General features: G+C 37.4%; 1 protein-coding gene and 1 pseudogene across 5 annotated transcripts in view; one reads left to right on the plus strand and one right to left on the minus strand.

Moving 5' to 3' along the window:
- Positions 1-2,927, plus strand: part of LOC118528424 (B-cell CLL/lymphoma 7 protein family member C pseudogene) — a 34,702-nt pseudogene extending 31,775 nt beyond the window's left edge.
- ROBO1 (roundabout guidance receptor 1) overlaps positions 1-18,931 on the minus strand; it is a 1,118,917-nt gene that overhangs the window by 708,155 nt on the left and 391,831 nt on the right. The gene's annotated exons all lie outside the window — the stretch shown is intronic.

Raw genomic sequence — 18,931 nt, forward strand, 5'->3', positions numbered from 1 at the left:
AAAGACTCCACCCCAAAACTACTAGAACTCATAACAGGAATTCAGTAACGTGGCAGGATAGAAAATCAATGCACAGAAATCAGTGGCATTCCTATATACCAACAACAAGACAGAAGAAAGAGAAATTAAGGAGTCGATCCCATTTACAATTGCACCCAAAACCATAAGATACCTAGGAATAAATCTAACCAAAGAGGCAAAGAATCTGTACTCAGAAAACTATAAAATACTCATGAAAGAAATTGAGGAAGACACAAAGAAATGGAAAAACATTACATGCTCATGGACTGGAAGAACAAATATTGTGAAGATGTCAATGCTACCTAGAGCAATCTACACATTTAATGCAATCCCTATCAAAATACCATCCACTTTTTTCAAAGAAATGGGACAAATAATCCTAAAATATGTATGGAACCAGAAAAGACCCTGAATAGCCAGAGGAATGTTGAAAAAGAAAAACAAAGCTGGTGGCATCACAATTCCAGACTTCAAGCTCTATTACAAAGCTGTAATCATCAAGACAGTATGGTACTGGCACAAAAACAGACACATAGATCAATGGAACAGAATCGAGAGCCCAGAAATGGACCCTCAACTCTATGGTCAACTAATCTTCAACAAAGCAGGAAAGAATGTCCAATGGAAAAAAGACAGTCTCTTCAACAAATGGTGTTGGGAAAATTGGACAGCCACATGCAGAAGAATGAAACTGGACCATTTCTTTACACCACACAAAACAATAGACTCAAAATGGTTGAAAGACCTAAATGTGAGACAGGAGTCTATCAAAATTCTAAAGGAGAACACAGGAAGCAACCTCTTCGACCTCAGCTGCAGCAACTTCTTTCTAGAAACATCACCAAAGGCAAGTGAAGCAAGGGCAAAAATGAACTACTGGGACTTCATCAAGATAAAAAGCTTTTGCACAGCAAAAGAAAGTGTCAACAAAACCAAAAGACAACCGACAGAATGGGAGAAGATATTTGCAAATGGCATATCAGATAAAGGGCTAGTATCCAAAATCTATAAAGAACTTATCAAACTCAACACCCAAAGAACAAATAATCCAATCAAGAAATGGGCAGAAGACATGAACAGACATTTTTCCAAAGAAGACATCCAAATGGCCAACAGACACATGAAAAAGTGCTCAATGTCGCTCGGCATCAGGGAAATCCAAATCAAAACCTCAATGGGATACCACCTCACACCAGTCAGAATGGCTAAAATTAACAAGTCAGGAAATGACAGATGTTGGTGGGGATGTGGAGACAGGGGAACCCTCCTATACTGTTGGTGGGAATGCAAGCTGGTGCAGCCACTCTGGAAAACAGTGTGGAGGTTCCTCAAAAAGTTGAAAATAGAGCTACCATATGACCCAGCAACTTCACTACTGGGTATTTACCCCAAAGATACAAATGTAGTGATCCAAAGGGGTACATGCACCCTGATGTTTATAGCAGCAATGTCCACAATAGCCAAACTATGGAAAGAGACAAGATGTCCATCAGCAGATGAATGGATAAAGAAGATGTGGTGTATATATACAATGGAATATTATGCAGCCATCAAAAGGAATGAAAACTTGCCATTTGCAACGACATGGATGGGATTGGAGGGTATTATCCTGAGTGAAATAAGTCAATCAGAGAACGACATGTATCATATGATCTCACTGATATGAGGAATTTTTAATCTCAGGAAACAAACTGAGGATTGCTAGAGTGCTGGGGGGTGGGAGGGATGGGGTGGATGGGTGACAGACATTGGGGAGGGTGTGTGCTATGGTGAGTGCTATGAATTGGGTAAGACTGTTCAATCACAGACCTGTACCTCTGAAACAAATAATACATTATATCTTTAAAAAAAGAAGATAGTAGGAAGGGAAAAATGAAGGGGGAGAAATCGGAGGGGGAGACGAACCATGAGAGACTATGGACTCTGAGAAACAAACTGAGGGTTCTAGAGGAGAGGGGAGTGGGGGATGGGTTAGCCTGGTGATGGGTATTAAAGAGGGCATGTATTGAATGGAGCACTGGTGTTATACGCAAACAATGAATCATGGAACACTACATCAAAAAGTAATGATGTAATGTATGGTGATTTACATAACATAATAAAATTAAAAAAAAATGGTCACTCAACTTTATGGAGTGGTTTACTTTAAAAAGATCAGCTATAAAGGGAAGGCTGGGCCAACAGCAGGAGGGACAGCAGGCTGAGAGAGTGGTGCCCGGGCCTGTCACCAAGCCTGAGTCCGAGGGACTGGAGGTGGACCAGCCCTGGCCCCCGCCCCTACAGCATGGGCAGCTGGACTTTTGAGCCGTGACCCAGAGCCTAGCCAAGGATGACATCAAGTAGCTGATGGAGACCATCAAGAAGGTCTGGAGATGGGAGAAGCACTGGGTGACTGTGGGTGACACTTCCCTTCATTTAGGTTCAAGGTGCCAGTGGTGGACCCCAGGAGGAGGAGCGACAAAGGGGAAGTGGCAGGGCTGAGAGATACTGAGGCCTGGAGCGGCAGGGCATGGGTGCCAGTCCCCAAGGGGGTGGCCTCCTCATCCTGCCAGATCTCAATGATGAGAACAGTAACCAGAGTTTCCATTCGGAAGGCTCCCTGCAGAAGTGCACCGAGCCCAGCCCTGGAGGCACCCCCTGCCCAGCCACCCTGTGTCACCTGTGGGACCACTGGCAGAGGTCCCACAGGGTTCTCAGCCCCCGAGGCTGGGCCAAGAGAGAGATCCTGGGGGCATAATTGCAGGCAGCAGTGATGAACTCTCAATGCTGTCCAAGGAGGAGCCTGTTCCAGAATTCCTGGAAGCTGAGGCCCCTGAAGCTTATCCCGTCTTTGAGCCATGCCACCTCTCCTGGAAACAGCCCAGGTTGACACAGAGGACTCATCGCATCTGCCCAAATGTCCCTGAGCCCTGAGAAGCTGGCCTGCCTGTCCTGTCGCCCCAGAAGCCCCTTTGGCTTTTTTCATATAAAGACCCTTTTGTTAAAAAAAATTAAAAATTAAAAAAAAATGAAAGATCAAGTGTATAAATTGATATTCTTTTAAACGTCAAAATCTCATTCAAATTTAAATAGCCTATATAGTGGATAGTAATTAAGCAGCCCATAGATTTCTGGCTACGTTCTTCACATTAAGCAAAATCCTTTTTGTTGTTGCTGTTTTTAATTTGTTTGTTTGATTTTGAATAATGGTAAAGTGAAGGCCAAAAAGAGATTTTACTTTTACAAAATCAAGTTTTTGGTTCCTTTAAGTTCCCAATTATTTTAGGATAACATTTCTTATAATTCTTTCCATATATGATTTTTGGTAAGTATTCATTTCATTCCTGTTCAATTCAGCTGTTTGAAGATGAGGTCTATTTTTACATCTTGACTTTGTTTTTTCAATGACTTTGTTTTTTCAACAAAGCTATATAAAAGCTAACTAACTATCCAGTGATTATTTCTAATTAAAGGGTTCTGCTTTACAAAAAAAACCCGAAAAAACAAAAAAACAAAAACAACCAAACAAAAAACAAACAAAACTTATGGGAAATTAAAAGGAGAGTGTGGTGTGCCCTTTGCATACACGTCTGTACTAGTTCCCATTTCTGGGAAAATCATTTAAAGTACAGTATGTGCAACCTGTTTTTCTGGTAATTACAAATCAAGACATATGTCTTTGCAACAAGAAGAAGCTAGCTGCCATTTTAAGCATTCCTCTGCCCCTGCCGAGTTAATTCCATTACACAAAAATCCTGACAAGGTAATTTTGAACGGAGCATCCTCCTGCTAGATCTTCCTTTTGCTGCATTTCTTCCTTTTGAATTGCAGGACTGCTCACCAGAAATGGAAGTATCCCATTAAACTGTTGGGTTTACTTTCATTTAATACTTAAACCATGCCAGAAAGTCATAGAGGAAAAAAAATCTGCACAATGTCTAGACAAATTATATTTCCCTTTTCTGTTCTCTTGCCTTTACCATGTAATTCATCAACTAAAAAGGTTTATGGATGCTCATTGATTATAAATTTGACAGATTAATTTCACACATTTAAATTTGAATACACAGAACATAACTATCACACAGATTGAAGAGAACTGAAGCTATTTCTAAATTAGTCAATCTACTGATACTGTACTATGTAGAAAGAGTTAAGAATCAATATTAACTTTTCAACTTGTACCACTGAATAACATAAGTATGCAGTTTGTTTAACTAACAAACTATTTTCCTAAGTCTCTATCTATAACAAAAGTATGAGAAAAAAAAGTGTGAGACCAGAGCAAAAGTACACTGAGATAATCTAGCTAACTGAATGTGTTATTTTCTTTATGTTGAATATGCAAGCATACACACCACACATAAATGCACACAGGCACACAAAATAATTTCCAATCTGAGAAACCAGACTTGGAGTAGTCATGTGATTGCTTACTCTGTTATGAAGTGATGGGAAACACAATATGGTTGTATCTAATGATCTTTTACCTGCTTAATCCCTCAACTCAAGTGTGTGGACATAGAAAGGCTAGGGTAAAGGCAGACGGTTCTTTTATACCTGGTTAAATAATTCTGATTTATTCAGTCAACAGGAAGTTAATAGTTAGCTCAGAAAGGTTTTAGGGAGAAGGTTATGGTGGCAGTGTGGGGGATGCACCAGAAGTTAGGTTCCAAAGGAAGAAAAAATAAGTTATTGCCATAGTCTAGGAAAGGTGGTATAATACCACGATTACTATCACTACTACTACTAAAACCATCACCACTACCACCACCACTAGTGGAGAGAATTGACTGAGTGCTGACCATGTGCCAGGGACTCCTCTAAACTTTTAACAGGTACAATCAGACTTGATCCTCACCACAGTTTATATGGCAAGGAGAATGATGGGGAATAGTTCGAACTTCTTATTTTCCCCATTCTTTCTTTCACCCTGTACTGCCACTTGATCTCATCCAGATATCCAGGCTCTTGCCTTCTTCATCTTATCTCAGTCAACTTCCTCCTGATCTTCCCTGTTCCTCTGCCTTCCAAAGGCCTGATCTACCATCTGTACTGCTCTCATACCAGTATCCGTGATTACTCTGCACCTCTGTCATTCCACTGGAGCTGCCTAGTAGCATCCCCACATTAGATCAGTGCTAAATCCCCCGTCTCTGCTCTGCAATTATACAACTGAGGACGCTGGCTTATATCACTTAAATATGTTGACTGGCACAATAACAATTCAAGGTTTCCAATCATACCACCCTTCATACCTTTGTCATCAGTCCCGTTTCTTACTTCCTAGCCAATTTTGACGCATTTGCCACAACTCATGAGTCATCTACTCCAACAGGTAATGGACACCACTGCACAGAGTGAATTTTGGAGTCATTGGCATATAGATTGCAGTGGAAAGCATGTGAGTGAGTGGAATCACCATTTTCATAAATGTATTTTATTTTCAAAAACACTACCCACAAATAGCATTTCCAAAAATACTACCCATCAGAGTAGTATTACCAAGGTTCAGTTCTACACTTTAAATCTAAGAACTCAGAAAATCCATTTCCCATTCATACAACATCCACAGTATTTAAATTTTTATTTAATGGGTAGAAGACGTTGTTTATCATCTCAGAAGAAATGCTCACAAAATTAATCTTTTGATCTCAGATTTAAACCATTGTTAGACATGATTCATTAACAGAGTAGGTCTTAATACAAAGACCTAACATCTTTTCAAAAAGAATTAGATGCTTTTATGAAAGTGCAAACATCCTCCTCTTACTACTCACCTTATTTTTAGCATGGGCTTTTCAACCATAAATGTATTCTCCTTGGGGTTTAGTCCTTCTTAGGAATATAAAAGACTCAAGATAACAGAATGTTGACAGGACAGAATTGACCCAAGGAAAATAACATATTTTCCACTGTAGATGTCTAGGGAGGCTCATGATTCAGTATCACCCAACTTTTTAACCTCTCATGTCACTGTTCCTACTGTGTCATTTGTGTCCTTGTATATACCAATATCTGAATTTGCCTCTATTTTTTCTAATTCTGACATTTCCTAGTCAATGTGCTAGTCTGTAGGTTTGTCTTTCGTTTGTAAAGGAAATCAATGACCAGAAGAGAGTTTCAGGGCAGTCAGGGAAGTTGCCTCAGACCAACCAGAAAACTAGAGTTTCTCTGAGTAATAGAATTTTTTAAGACTCCTCTATTTGCACTCTGTCTTCAGACCATTTTTTTTCTGGATTAATACAAAGGGTTCTTTGTTCCTAGGTACTTTCAATTTTGGCCAAAAGGAACTGATTTCTTTTCTCATGTATTCACATGAGCTGGGCAATCAGGAAGCCATGATATGGTGGTGGATCTGTTAAACTTCTAGTTTCATTAATTTTTCCCTTTTATACCCGCTTCTGGAGGAGTTTGTCTTCATGATCCTCAATATAAGATCAGAACACTACATAGAATGAATGAGGAATTTTACCTTCAAAGTTTAAGAAAATTCTTTAACCTACAGAATAACACACATTCTACTATTTGTCTTTTTTGTCTTGTCTCTAACAGGTAGTGAAAGTACACACTTAAATGATGTTACTTTGGGCTTATAAAGGGAGGACAATAACCTTTTAGAACCCACCAGTTTGTAAGTCAAGAGGCTTCTATATCTACTTAAGCTGCAAACAAGTCCGTGGGACATACACACCACGAGCAATTGCAATATATGTTTCACGGCAGAGAGTTAATGGAAATGCCTCAGGTATTAAGCTAAAAAGTGAATCATTATGTCAATTAAAAACATTAATTGAGGTAATTACAAGGAGATCACAGTTTATACAGAATTTAGTTATAATTTATACAATTATCCTCAGTTATACAGAAAAAATAATGAAGCTGTTTATCTAAAGTATTTACCCAACTGAAAATCACAACTACTGAGAGTCTGCATTTACACAGTCAAAATACCAATTTGAACTCGACCTGCCACAAGCCTACTTGTAAGGTAATGAATTCCCCGAGGACAAGGTGGTTTGGAGAGAATACAAGACTTCTAAAAACGCGACACTTTGCCAAATCAGATTCCTTAATTTTGACTTTGTTTGAAACGAGTCTCATTTAAGTGTAATTGCTAACATCTAGCACTAACCTCCTCTGGTTGTGGAGCCAGAAGGCATTTCTGTACATATAAAATATGAGATCTGGTTCCTGATTTTCTGAAGCTGAATAAATGGACTCAAATTTCATTTTTAGATCAATGCAAGCAAGGAATAAAACATGAAATTAAAAGGAGGAGATAGCATTCTGTATACAAACTTTTTTGGTTTCTTTGCATTCACAGAATATAAATAAGATTAGGATCTGTTTGCTGGTGTGTTTTGGTGGTTTCAAATATTGGTTTTGAGCAGTCTCGAGAACAGACTTCCTTTGTTTGAATTCTGGCTTTATCACTTATACAGCTATGTGATCTTCATCATATTGGTTATTCTCTTTGCCTCAGTTTGTGTATCTGTAAAATGTGATTGTGAAAATAATACCACCCATGTGGACCTTATAAAGTTAAGTGTTCTAATAGCTGTAAAACACTAAGAATAGTGTTTGGCCCAAACCAAGCACTATATAAGTGCCAACTATTATTATTGGTACAGGAAAATGAAGTATAATTCGGGAGTATGCATAGTCATCAGGGGTCCAAAGGAATAAGCAAAGGTCAGAGAAAAGATTCTACTTGACTACAATCTCTCTCCACTTTGCATCTGGTTTCAGAAGACCGATATCCCAAGAGGGTCATTTGCTTACTTTGCTGATTCTCCAGATAATATTTTTTGTTTCTGGAAATCTGTCTTGGGATTTCAACACATAAATTGGAATCCAAGGTGTGTCTGGGTGTGCTTTACTTATAGTTTCCCATGATAGAAGTCTCACTATACATTTAACAGTACTTGCAGATTTGGAGACCTAGTTTCCACTTCAAAAAAGGAGACAAACTTCAGAAATGTAGGAATTTAAATAAAATATCTTCTTTTCTCAAACCTGATCTATAATTTTTAGGATGGAATAGTGGTCTTCCTGCATATGGAAAGGCACAAATGATTTTATAATAATATACCCACTCACACATTTGCCATTATAAATCAGTAATGTATTGCACTATTTAACATGTATCTTATTGCCTTCAACCTTTTTTTGGCCATGTAAATTGAAAAATACTGCAAGTTTTGACATGTCATCGTTAAACATCAAGCTAGAGCCCTTTCTTCCCCCTACAAAAATCCATTTATATATATCAATGAATCGCTATTTAAGATGTATTTCTTCAGACACCAGTCATATCATGTCCTCTGTGTTACTATAAGATTACCTCTTTATTTATCTGTGCTGCTAAGTTAATTATAAAAATGCTTGCAGTGAGCAAACATTTTGCTTGCCTATTCAGCATCTTAAACTAGATTAATCTTCTAGCAACACTTAATGGAAACTAAATCACACATCAACATGCTATAACAATATAACGATGAAACAGCAAATGAATCACTCAATTAACTCCTTGATAAATATCAAAAACATACTTTGCTCCTATAATTTGTAAAATCAAAATAAGCCTTTCTATTTTCTTTCTGCATTTTAAAAATGCCTCAATTCTGGAAAATAATTATCAAGAAATGCATTTGGTTGTAGACGGTTTTAAAAAAGCTACTTAATTCAATAACTGGTTAGGGGTGCCTGGGTGGCTCAGTTGGTTAAGCGTCCCACTCCTGATTTCAGCTCAGGTCATGATCTTAGGGTTGTGAGATCAAGCCCCATGTTGGGCTCCTTGCTCAGCTGGGAGTCTGCTTGAGATTCTCTCTCTCCCTCTCCCTCTGCACCCCCCTGCCACAGCTTGCTCTCGCTCTCTCTCAAATAAATAAATAAATCTTTTTAAAATTTCAATAACTGGTTAAACTTCCAAACAAAGAGGGAACCATATTTGATATATGACACCATATCACATGTAATGTCAACATTCACAGAAAATATATAGTCAATCATTAAAATTATATAGCTACAAATACATATACATACATAAACTGAAGTTGGTTCATTTTCTGTCTGCATGTGAACTGTTTCCAAAATATCTTTGTTATTACTGGATTGGTGGTTAATGTTGACCTTATTTCAAGGGTTCCAATTATCAAATATCCATGATCCTGATGGTTCGAATTTTGTTTCATTCTAAATGCCAGATTTACTCACTTTTTGCCCAACATATCAAGTAAACTATGAAAATGATTATCTAAGCCTCAGTTATTTTAATAATCTAGAATTTGCCAGTTTTATTAATATAAACATATGTAGGATTATAAGAAGATCCTAAAAATTTCGTGTGTGTGTGTGTGTGGCAATTTTTTATTTACATTATAGTTAGTCAACATATAGTATAATATTGGTTTCAGGAGTAGAATTTAGTGATTCATCACTTACATACAACACCCAGTGCTCATCACACCAAGTGCCCTCTTTAATACCCATCACCATTTAGCCTAAAAAATTCCTATCAACATGGTAATTTTTTATCAAAAAGCACATTATACTGGGGCTGGAAATACCAAGTTATATCAGTCATGGCTTTTTGTTCTTAATAAGTGTACAATCCAACTGGGATGTGACAGCTCTATATAACGATCTTAAATAGCACTATAAAGTAGGATACCCTAAGATACCTACAAATGGTGGGAGTGATGGCCTTCAGAGTAAATGGATTGGGGGCCCACTGAGGATTTCTGGAGTTGAGCTGAGCCTGAAGGAAGAGGGAAACTTTAATCACCAGATTAAAAAAAGAAAAATAATTTCAGGCAAATTGTGGAATACTCTTTGGATTCCATTTATGATGGTGACACCCAAGACAATAGTATGAGATATTGTAATATATGTGCTCTCAAAAAGTTTGGGATGGAATCCAAACATTCCCACCTTCAGGTTTCAGTAAGTTTTAATTCCTAAATTCCTCTTTTAAGAAGAGTTTAGTTATGTCTTAATTACATGATATTGGCCTAATGTCTTGATGATCGTATGAGAATATAAATCCTTTATACATGAAATACATTTACTTTTTTAAAACTTTTATAAATGGGAGTTCTGAGCAAATCTTAAATGACAATGAAAAAAAAAGAAAAAGACAAATCGATTCTTGACTATCCATAAATGAATTTTCTGTGACCAATTTTCTATTGACTCCAGAAGCATGTGAAATAATTTATAAGGATTTTATGTGTTTTTAAAATCATTACCTTACTTTCCCCAACCTTGTCTCTTTGGACTTTAATCCATGTGACTCTCACCCAAAGTACAAATAAAAATATAGCAAAAATAAATAAAATAAAGTAGAAAAAATAAATTTATACAAACTTACAGCTTATCAACAATAGAGCTATATGTCTGCAACAGTACTGATTATAATAATAATAATAATAATAGCTTTCCCCTATTGAGGACTAAGTTTCCATCATTTTACATAGATTAGATCTATTATTCTTCAGGATGACCTCATATAACATGGATATTCTTACTGTCATCATTATAATCGTCAAGAAGCCTGAAGCATAGCACCATAAGGAACTTGCTTTAGGTCACAGAGATAAGGAGTGGAAATGCTGGGAGCAAGCTGGCTCCAGATTCCAGAGTGTTAAGCGATGGTGCAGGATATTTAAATAAGATGATGCTCTTGAATCAAACCTCCTCTTTGAAGACCAGTAGTTCTTATCTCTGTTTGCATCCCAGAGCGGTCTTTAAAGCCTTTAACCACTACAGATGACCATGCACCCAACCAACAGTTTCTGATTGAATAAATAGACCTGTGGTGGAGATTGTGTTTCTCTCCTTTTAAGAAGCGCCACAGGTAATTTTGATGCACACTTCCAGGGTTTAGAACCTTGATGTAGATTCTTGCTTTAGTCTGAAGCATTGTGGTATCTAATGGACATGTCATATCCTAAGCTAATTTGATATATCATATTTGCCAGCCTTCATTATTCCACATGAGGGCAAATTAAGGTTGAAGCGAGACAAAAATATTGGAAATATCCAATATTTCTCTTGATATACTTTACAGTGAATCTTAATTTGAAGGGAATAAAATGTCTTTTAAAAATAACAGCATTTTCTTGTTATGCATCTTTGTGTTAGATAAAAATTAACTTCCTAAAAAGTAATCCCGATTGAACCAAAAACTCTAGTTGCTTTAAGCCAGGAGAAAGGAATAGCTACCTTTTTAGAAGATATTAATCAAGACTGGCAAGGCTGAAAATGTTTAGATTCAATGTTGAACTCTACTTTTTCTGTATATACTATAAAGTTGGAGGGATTAAAAATATTAGTATAGAAAAGAGCAGTACTCATTAGTTGTTTGATCTCTTAACTTTTTATGGTTGCTCTAAACAATATCAGATATTTGTGAATACTAAAACTCATTGCAAACTTAAAAGCTTATTGGTTAAGAAAGGTGATACAGTTTTTGATTAAAAAAAATAATTGTTCTCAATTAGGCAAATGTCCTTAGCAGCTTCCAAAGGCAGATCAGTGCCATCTAGTGGCAAAACCAGTTCACAGATTACCTTTTTTTTTTTTTTCCCTTCTAGTTAACAGATTATCCTTTCTGATCAAGTTCAGTAGAGGGTAGAGGGTGCCAATGATACAAATCTGTATCAAACACACACACACACATACACACACACACACACACACGATATCATATACACATATACCATACAAACACACACACATATATAGGTATGAATTTTAAAATGTAATTTTACTTCCTCAAGAGATTTAGTTCAGTGTATAATAATGAGACAAACATGTAATATTTGCACTAAAAGTCTAATATTTAACAATTTAGCAAGGAATGAGGAGTTATGTGTATCTAAGACATAGACAATCAATAAATGAAATACATAAGAAGGTAGTTTTAATGGATAAACAAGACCTTATATGGAGAAAGGGTTATCAGTTTTTAAAAACAGTAGAATGAAGTATGTTTTCAGTGTCAAGAGTGTGCTTAAGGTTATGACAAATAAGATGGCTAATAATTCACAATAAAAACGACAACTTGTTTTTTGTCTGGGAGAGACTAGACAAAAATTTGGTAGAATTTCAAACATGATATTTAAGCTGGAGAAGTTACTGAGCAAAATACTTGAAACCCTGAGACTTCATGAAAAGCTATATAATTTCTCTCACTGCAGATCCTGAGTAATAGATAAAAATGTATCCCTCTAGAAATGTTCATGAACTCTCTTACCATGAGGAAAAAAGAATGGACTAGATGAAATTAAGTTTCCTCTCAGGCTTTAATTGTGTTAAAAGCCAAGTATCCTCCCTTATAATTCATCTTTTTGGTTTTGAGATAATAAGCCTGTTTGACCCCACTGAAGTTCTGCCTTTTGTTCGTTCTCTTCCTGAGACTCCAATTAACTTTACAAAATTTCTCTTCAGTGAAGAAAATCTAGGCAAAAGGATTAATTTAGCTAACAATGCTGTAATATAAAAACCTCCGTAGGAGCTTTTTCTGACCTATTCCAGGGACTTGGCCAACTCGAATGCCATGATGATGAAAGAGTTTTTCATAGCCCAGGAGATAAGGGGAAAAAACCATATTGCATCAGATCCAGTTGCTCTTAGAGGAATTCAAAAGAATCCAAAATAGTCTTAATGTCTAAAAAATGCCACATTTTCTATCTAGAGACTAGGATCCAAAAGGGTACAGAAGGTTGACTTATCAGTGATGTAATTTTCTCAACCTGATGAGGAAGGCTTTTATATGTTCCAAATGAGCTATCAGAAAAGGGAAGAGCCATTCTTTTTCTCAGCCACTCAGAGGAAACAATATGGTTATGTGAAACACAGAGCCATGAATAAGATCACTCATGCAGCTTCTCTTGCCCCAATCTTAACGATGATGACTTTTCTCGGTCTGCCTTGGAAACACAGAAGCAGCTGTAATTTCTTTCCTTTTCAAAAAAACACTCTCTTCAGTTAGGCCCTTTTTTTCCTTTCTTGCCTTGTAGTCAATGTGACCATGACATATAAAGAAAGAAAGAAATGTAGGGAACTGTGGTAATGTTATTTTAAATTAAAATAATTGTGCATTTCCTCATTGCTGATAACAATGATTTTATAACTTTTTTGAAGCTACTTTTAGGTGGACCATCCTCAGATTACACATCACGATTCAGGCACAAATGAGTTACATGGTTATGGTTACTCAACAAATTTTACCTTTTATTTACATTTATAAATAAAATGTGTGTAATTAATTCATGACTGCTAATTCTTTGCAGAGAATGATACCAGAGGGCCTACAAGCATACACATGCACTCCTGCGTATGCCCACATGTGAACGCCTATGCATGTGTAAGCACACACAGACACATTTCCCCTCATAATTCCTTCTTCCTCTGACTTACAAGTTGAAAGCCCCAATATCAAGTTCACAATAAAAATAATCATCATCATTTGAGTGATCATCTGCCAAGAAGCAATTTTCAGCACATGGACCATGGTTCAAATTCTGAAGGATTAGAATATAATGGAAGTTAAAAAATAGAGTCTGTGTTCACTTTAAATATGCTGAGTGATTAAATTCTAGAAAACATCAATTTTAAGTCATTGATAATTATGTACTCTGTCATAATTTAAATTATATGGTCACAATTAGCAGGGATTAATCAATCCAGTTTTTGTACAGTTTTGGCTCTTAGCCATACTTGCTTTTCTTTTTACATAAAATACTTTCATTATCAAAAACTTACTGACATCGAAAACTCATACAAAACATTTTTTACAGCTATTCATGGTAAGCACATGTCAGAAAACTTAACTTTAGTTTTAACATGTTTAGTAAGCATGGATATCTCCTGAATGTATACTCCTTTTCTAAGGAATTGGCAGAAAATATACTGTGGTACTGATGTAACTCTGAAGCCATGAGAGTAAATATTCTCAGAAATAGAACCCTTTAGGGCTATCTTCTCTCCTAATACATGGGGGCAATTTCCATTCTGACTGAGTTCTGAAATAATAAGTTCAGCCATTCTTCACTGTAACTACAGACTCGAATGTTTCAGTTCTCTCACTCAATTCCCAAACATATCTAAATATGGATTGCACTAGAAGTTCCAGTCCTTAGGATCTTCTACTTCCATCTTATCTATTGGCTCTCTCCTTGCTTCACTTCCTTTCCTCTCAGGATTAAAGTCTAAGGTTTACCTATGACCATAACCACACTGTACCAGTCAGTATTCTTGCTCTCCGAGTGCCCTTAATCTCCTTTGTCACTTGCTTTGCAAAGCTACAACTGCGTATTCATCCAGCTCTTGGCCTTCATGTCTGTACATCTGTACTAAACTCATTGTCAATAACCTATACTTGGTCCTGAAGGGAGAACAAGCAAATGCAATTCTGTAGTAGCTCCTTCTTCTTTTCCCAATGGTTCAGACTATGCACCATTTTCCTCTCAGTCTGAAATCTTGGCTCCTTCATCTCTGCTCCATCATCAGAGGACCTTGCACTTAGAAAGAAATAGAAACCATCGCATGAAAGTACCACTGACTTCTTCCAGTGAATCTATCAACTTGGATCTATACTTCCACTTTTAACTCTCCCTTCTATTAACATGGTACTGCTCTGCTTTGGATGATTGAGTCTTCTCTTTTCACTTCTCCATCTACTCCAGACTTCCAGGGACCTGGAGCTTTGATTATAAGCTGTCATCCTTTTATGTTTAATTCTACCTATAGAAAATCTGCTTATGCTGACTCAGTCAGACAGACCTGGTGCTCTTTATAGTCTTGTTGCTTACTAGCTAGCAATCCAGGGTAAGATACTTAACTTCTTCAACCTCAGTTTCTTTACCTGTACAGTGGAAATAATAGTAGCAAATACCTCACAGGATTGGAGTGGTGAATAAATGAAAATAATGGTTCAGGGAAAAATCTGGCATGGATGTTTTTGATAAAATCTTGCTATTACTGTATTTCCCAACTGGATTTGAATAAACCAGTCCCATTGAGGGTGTGGGAGGACAGTAGTCTCCCTTAAGCTCTACACCTCTTTTCAATAATTATCTGAATTCATTCTTCTACTTCACTATGAAACTTCTTAAAAGAAGTGGTCTCTCCCTTTCACCTCTAACTTGCCTCCCAAGCTACTCCTTCTGGCTTTGACATTCACCACTCTCCTGCAAAGCCCCATAAAAATCACCAACATCAGCTCCCTGTTGAAAGACCCTTATCTTCGTTGCTCTCTTGATAAGATAATGTGGGGCATCCTCTCTCTTTTCTTGGCTCCCTTAGACTCTTGTTCTCTATAGGATGTCCAGCACTCAGCTGGCAGAACACATGATTCATAACAGCCCCCGATAAATATGTGTTGCCTGACTTAACTGAATGAGAGCTCCAGGATCAAAGTCACCATTTATTTCTACAGTGTTCTGACATTGGAATGGTCATTTTACTCAAGAAACAGCTGGAGTTCTGAATTCCTTCTGAGGCAGTTTATTTCATATTAGATTTCTGGGAAGAGGCTAAAACCACATTAGTCTCCTAAGAATACTCTATATTAAGGATGTCCTAGAAAGAGAGAAGCCCCTAAGTTTACATTAGGTAGCTTTCAAAGCTGTTGCACTTGGTCAGAAATAGGAAACTGAAATGGTGAGAAATTTTCATGAAGGTTCAAATTACACTATTTTGCAAAGTTTAAAAAATTTGCCCATCATTATCCATAAATTGCAGCTATACATTATAATTATTTAATCTACATTTCTTGTTAAACACTTAAATTATGTCACTTCACCAATTTACAGAAATTATGTGATTAGGTGTAATTACACTAAATAGCTGAACACAATTAAAAAATCTTACACGCAGGAAGTGTCATCTATAGTATAGTAATTTCCCCCCCTCTTGACTCACTGTCCTTGGTCTCTATCACAAGGAGATAAAGGCTGGCTCAGTCTGAATGGGATAAGAGAATTTCCAGGTTTCAGGTGACTTCTGGCTCAGGGGCCACCTACAGCGAGGCTCTCCTTCCCGTAAGCATATTTTCAGACAACGTGCGCCCTTAGAGTCCCCGAGCTTATAACCAATAGCATCACCTGCAGGGACGCTGACTCTGGTACTTTGTACAGCTTGAGGGTCAAGCCGACCTATGTGAGACTGGGAGGTGGAAGTTGCTTTCCAGATTTCTCTGCACTGGAGCCCTGAGAGAGTGCTGTGTGATCCTCTTGAGCTGCGCGGTCGCGGTGGGCAGCGGTGAAGCCGGCGCATCGAAGCCGGGATACCTGGTTCAGGTGCGCTGCTTACTGAACCGTGCGCCTGGACTTGCGTTCCAGGTCTCAGCAACTTTGTTTCTTCCGCTCTAAAATACGGGTGCTGATCATGGACAATGACTGTGGGTGATAACAGCACCTCCTACGGTAGATTCGAGTACATATTACTACTGAAGTCTTAGATGAAATATGGCTTCCTTAGAAGCTTTCCCTGATCAACACTTAACCGCTCTTCTTACAATTCGTAATTGAGTATTATGGGTTTATTAGCTTAATATTGCTCTGCTGTATGAGGCTATGCATTTCATGAAAGTGGACAGGGATGATGTTTGCTTTGTCCTGGCACATAGAGAACGCCGAATGGATGAACAAAGGATGAATGAATGATACACGCTTTCTTTTCTGCGCTTGTCTCTTTGCCTCTCCTTTGTCTTTTCCCACAACCAGATAGTCAAGTGTGGTTTCGAAAGGTACCTGATAAACTCATTCAGTACTGAAGTCCTAGAGCCTCTTTGCCAGGATCACAAGCGTGACTTTGTGGAAAATCACTTTCTAAAAATACCTGCACATTATTATGCAAGTGATAGATGCTATTACTACCATATGCACGTTGAAAGAGAGTTGACTGTATTTGCAATCCGTGGAAACCGAAACTCAGTGGGCTCAGGGGTTGGTGATGTCGTTTTCTGGGGGCTCGGAGCTCCCACAAACCAACCGCCTAAAATGTTGCCAGGTGCGAGGCTGTTATGCCTGAGAAGCAGGCTTGCCCTCGCTAACCACAGGAACGTGTTCTGTTGCTGCAAACATCCACTTCCCTTTCTCCCCCAGGCACCCTCTGCAGCTTGTCTCACTTTGCTGTCCTCACTCCTCCCCCACATCCGACTCAGACTGTAGTCTGTGGTTTAAACTACCTGTTCTGATTTTGGCCATTTAAATCCACTTCCACTGTTTTTGCTCCTGTCCCACCCAGAAAGAAATTACTAAATACAGGCGAGTCATACTTTCAGTCACTTAGACACCCCCCAAACAGATAAAATATTGGTAAATATTTTATACCATAAAAAGGTTGATTTTTTTTTTCAGAGAACTCAGAGCAATAATGCCTTAATACCAGACCCTCTGTGCTTTTTTATCTGATTTGACTAATACATTTTTAATTTACACAACACTTTGTAAGAACACACTTTATTTTTAACTAATACCTTCAAATACCCTGTGAATTCATACCATAACATACATGGAAGTGAGTTTACACAATCTATAGGGCCATCTGAATAGTGGGAAGCAAATTAGAAAATCTTTTCTTGTGCATACATCACCAAAATTAATGTGTCTTAAACCAATTGCACTAGTTAATGTAAAGACATAAGAGATCCACAAAACTCCATTTAGGAAGATACTGTCTTTTTCTTCTCCCTGCTTTAAAATACAGCAAGCTGTAGAAAATCTGCAAATCCTTAGTCACATAGAAATCTAAATTCCCCATGTAGAAAGACTACAATATGGGAAAACCCAAATAAGTTCCATGTGTGAAATCCCTTTGGCCCACTTACACAAGCAACTTCCCTTACACATTTTAGGAAAAGTCAGCTCATAGCACTTACTGAATACCAAGCTTCCAGTCTAAGTGGTATTCTCAACATATTTCAACACAAAGAAGATCCCTGGATTTTACCTAACAAAATCCACAAAAAAGTAAAGTGGCTTTTTTCCGTTTCCTGACTCTCCCTTCTCTGACCTCATACAATTCTCACAAAGGTAGTTTAGATATAATCCTTTGCTTTGATTTTTGCAAGTACAATGAGAACACACCTCTTTTCCATTTGCTACATTGTTCTGCCATCTGTAGGTGGGTGAGCAAACTTCTCAGAAAAATCGTTCATTGTACAATTAGATTGTGTTGAATATGCAACCATTTGCATGGTTTCTTCTTGCAAATTGTAGAGTTTTTTAACGGGGTAGGGAGGATCTTGAATGTGCAGATTTCTGGTGTATTTCTAATATTATGCCATTGTAGAAAGGACACTATAATATGAAAAAGTATGTCACTTATATTCCTTAAATTTGTTCAAGTAAAACTGAACTCTTTACTAAAAATAATCCATCCAATTATCAGTTCTAAACATTTTGCACATAGTTGCTAAATTTAAAAGTTAGGTAAAAATATAGGTAAAATATAAATTAGAAATATAAGAGGAAATTTCACCTGATAGAGATGGGACAGAATCCTGCTATACTTAATTTTTTGAATGCATACAAGTTCATATTCTGCACTTTTCTTGTTTATATTTCTTTTGAAGAAAAGGAAGAATATATGAAACCTGTTCCTATGCTTAACTGCTTCCCTGGATAATAACCAAGTTTTGTATATTTTTCATATGCATTGTTTCATTTTATCCTTGCAACAACTCTATGCATGGATAGGACAACTATTATAAAAAGTCCATATTTTTGTGAAATGGACACAGAAACTCGGTGGGTGGGCTCAATGACCAGCCCAAGATCACACATCCACAAAGTGTCAAGCCTGGGATTGATATCCAAGTCTTGCCAACGTACTATAAAATTTCTTCTCACCTCCTCTATTTCTTCAACAGAATGTTATGATTTACATTCAGTGACAATAAATATTTAACCAACCT

This window comes from Halichoerus grypus, chromosome 1 (genome assembly GCF_964656455.1).
Source record: "Halichoerus grypus chromosome 1, mHalGry1.hap1.1, whole genome shotgun sequence".
In the NCBI taxonomy this organism is placed as follows: domain Eukaryota; kingdom Metazoa; phylum Chordata; class Mammalia; order Carnivora; family Phocidae; genus Halichoerus; species Halichoerus grypus.